Source organism: Triticum urartu, chromosome 3, assembly GCF_003073215.2.
Source record: "Triticum urartu cultivar G1812 chromosome 3, Tu2.1, whole genome shotgun sequence".
NCBI lineage: Eukaryota > Viridiplantae > Streptophyta > Magnoliopsida > Poales > Poaceae > Triticum > Triticum urartu.
The window spans coordinates 741,695,963-741,699,893 of NC_053024.1; positions in this window are offsets into that span (position 1 = coordinate 741,695,963).

The following is a 3,931-nucleotide window of genomic DNA, read 5'->3' on the forward strand; positions in this document are numbered from 1 at the left end:
GGTTTAAGCTTCTGTCACTCTAGCAACCCATCATCTACTTATTACTTCCCAATGCCTTCCTATAGGCCCAAATAATGGTGAAGTGTCATGTAGTCGACGTTCACATAACACCACTAGAGGAGAGACAACATACATCTCATCAAAATATCGAACGAATACCAAATTCACATGACTACTAATAGCAAGACTTCTCCCATGTCCTCAGGAAAAAACGTAACTACTCACAAAGCATATTCATGTTCATAATCAGAGGAGTATTAATATGCATATAGGATCTGAACATATGATCTTCCACCAAATAAACCAACTAGCATCAACTACAAGGAGTAATTAACACTACTAGCAACCCACATGTACCAATCCCATACTTGGAGACAAGAATTGGATACAAGAGATGAACTAGGGTTTGAGAGGAGATGGTGCTGGTGAAGATGTTGATGGAGATTACCCCCCTCCCGATGAGAGGATCGTTGGTGATGACGATGGCGATGATTTCCCCCTCCCGGGGGGAAGTTTCTCCGGCAGAACAGCTCCGCCAGAGCCCTAGATTGGTTCCGCCAAGGTTCCGCCTCGTGGCGGCGGAGTCTCGTCCCGAAAGCTTTCTTATGATTTTTTCCTCATTGAAAGACTCCATATAGCAGAAGATGGGCATCGGAGGGCCACCAGGGGGCCCACGAGGCAGGGGCGCGCCCAGGGAGGTAGGGCGCGCCCCCACCCTCGTGGGCAGGGTGTGGCCCCCTCCGGAACTTCTTGCGCTCAATATTTTTTATATATTCTGAAAATGACTTCTGTGAAGTTTCAGGACTTTTGGAGCTGTGCAGAATAGGTCTCTAATATTTGCTCTTTTTCCAGCCCAGAATCCCAGCTGCCGGCATTCTCCCTCTTTATGTATACCTTGTAAAATAATAGAGAATAGGTATAAGTATTATGACTTAATGTGTAATAACAGCCCATAATGCAATAAATATCGATATAAAGCATGATGCAAAATGGACGTATCAGCCACCGGGCGGATTCATCATCCCTGCGCGAGACACCTCTGCCTCCTCCACCGCTGCTGCATCCCGGGCCCTCTTGGTGTTGAGCCTATTCCGCTGGTCGGTGGTGACAGCCTCACGATGCTGAACTTCTGCCCTCCAGTCGGCGTTCGACATGCCTGATGGTTTTGCCGGTGGCGCCCTCGGCTTCCTCTGCTTCGGCTAGGTGACAGCGGCAGTGGCAGCGGCGCGAGGGGCCGAGTACTTCTTCGGTGGCATGACGGGGTGGCGGGGAGAGGGAGGAGAATGGAGGGAGGAGAGGGGCAGAAGTGGGGGGAGGGGCAGAAGAGAGGGGGAGTAATGGGAAATAGAGGGAAAAGTGGGGGATCGGCGGGAAAAGGCATGTCTCTCGCCGATAGAGTGGACCCACACGCCTTTTGGCTTTGGCCGGCGCCCCCCGGGGGCTTGGGTTCGGCTCGGGATCGCCGACTGTTATTTCGGCCCAAACCGGCGATAAACAAGGTCCTGAGGGCGCGACTAGGCCGATTTTTCGGCGTTGGCGCTAAAAAAGAACCCTGAGGGGCATGTTGGGGGGGGGGGGTGAAGGAAATATTCCCTAGAGGCAATAATAAAGTTATTATTTATTTCCTTATATCATGGTAAATGTTTATTATTCATGCTAGAACTGTATAAACCGGAAACATGATACATGTGTGAATACATAGACAAACAGAATGTCACTAGTATGCATCTACTTGACTAGCTCGTTGATCAAAGATGGTTATGTTTCCTAGCCATAGACAAAGAGTTGTCATTTGATTAACGGGATCACATCATTAGGAAAATGATGTGATTGACTTGACACATTCCGTTAGCTTAGCACTTGATCGTTTAGTTTGTTGCTATTGCTTTCTTCATGACTTATACATGTTCCTATGACTATGAGATTATGCAACTCCTGTTTACCGGAGGAACACTTTGTGTGCTACCAAACGTCACAACGTAACTGGGTGATTATAAAGGTGCTCTACAGGTGTCTCTGAAGGTACTTGTTGGGTTGGCGTATTTTGAGATTAGGATTTGTCCCTCCGATTGTCGGAGACGTATCTCTGGGCCCACTCGGTAATACACATCACTTAAGCCTAGAAAGCATTGCAACTAATGAGTTAGTTGCGGGATGATGTGTTACGGAACAAGTAAAGAGACTTGCCGGTAACGAGATTGAACTAGGTATTGAGATACCGACGATCGAATCTCAGGCAAGTAACATACCGATGACAAAAGGAACAACGTATGTTGTTATGCGGTTTGATCGATAAAGATCTTCGTAGAATATGTAGGAGCCAATATGAGCATCCAGGTTCTGCTATTGGTTATTGACTAGAGACGTGTCTCAGTCTTGTCTACATAGTTTTCGAACCCGTAGGGTCCTCACGCTTAAAGTTCGATGACGGTTATATTATGAGTTTATGGTTTTTGATGTACCGAAGGTAGTTCGGAGTCCCGGATATGATCATGGACATGACGAGGAGTCTCTAAATGGTCGAGACATAAAGATCGATATATTGTACGACTATGTTCGGACACCGGAATGGTTTCGGGGAGTTTCGGGCATATACGGGAGTACCAGGGGGTTATCGGAACCCGCCGGGGAGACTAATGGGCCTATTGGGCCCTAATGGAGAAGAGGAGGGGCGGCTAAAGGGCAACTGCGCGCCCCCTTCCCCCCAGTCCGAATTGGACAAGGAGGGGGGGGGGCGCCCCCCTTTCCTTTCCCTTCTCTCTCCTTCCCTCTCCTCTCCTACTCCCACATGGAAAAGGGGGAGTCCTACTCCTGGTGGGAGTAGGACTCCTCATGGGGCGCGCCTAGGGTGGCCGGCCCCCTCCTCCTCCTCCTCCACTCCTTTATATACGGGGAGGGAGGCACCCCTTGGAGACACAACAATTGATCTCTTGGATCTTTTAGCCGTGTGTGGTGCCCCTCTCCACCATAGTCCACCTCGATAATATCGTAGCGGTGCTTAGGCGAAGCCCTGCGACGGTAGAACATCAACATCTTCACCACGCCATCGTGCTGACGGAACTCTCCCTCAAAGCTCAGCTGGATCGGAGTTCGAGGGACGTCATCGAGTTGAACGTGTGCAGAACTCGGAGGTGCCGTGCGTTCGGTACTTGATCGGTCGGATCGTGAAGACATAAAACTACATCAACCGCGTTGTGCTAACGCTTCCGCTTTCGGTCTACGAGGGTACGTGGACTGATACGTCTCCAACGTATCTATAATTTTTGATTGTTCCATGCTATTATATTATCAACCTTGGATGTTTTATATGCTATTTTATATGACTTTTGGGACTAAACTATTAACCTAGAGCCCAGTGCCAGTTTCTGTTTTTTTCCTTGTTTTAGGGTTTCCAAGAAAAGGAATATCAAACGGAGTCCAAATGGAATGAAACCTTCGGAAAAGTTATTTTTGGAAAGAAAGCAATACAGGAGACTTGGAGTGCACGTCAGGGGATCAACGAGGAAGCCACGAGGCAGGGGGCACCCTCCATCCTCGTGGGCCCCTTGTGGCTCCCCTGATGTATTTCTTCCGCCTATATATATCCATATACCCTAAAACTACCGGGGAGTAGAATAGATCGTGAGTTCCACCGCCAGAAGCCTCCGTAGCCACCGAAAACCAATCTAGACCCGTTCTGACACCCTGCCGGAGGGGGAATCCCTCTCTGGTGGCCATCTTCATCGTCCTGGTGCTCTCCACGACGAGGAGGGAGTAGTTCTCCCTCGGGGCTGAGGGTATGTACTCGTAGCTATGTGTTTGATCTCTCTCTCTCTCTCTCTCTCTCTCGTGTTCTTGAGGTGATACGATCTTGATGTATCGAGAGCTTTGCTATTATATTTGGATCCTATGATGTTTCTTCCCCCCTCTACTCTCTTGTAATGGATTGAGT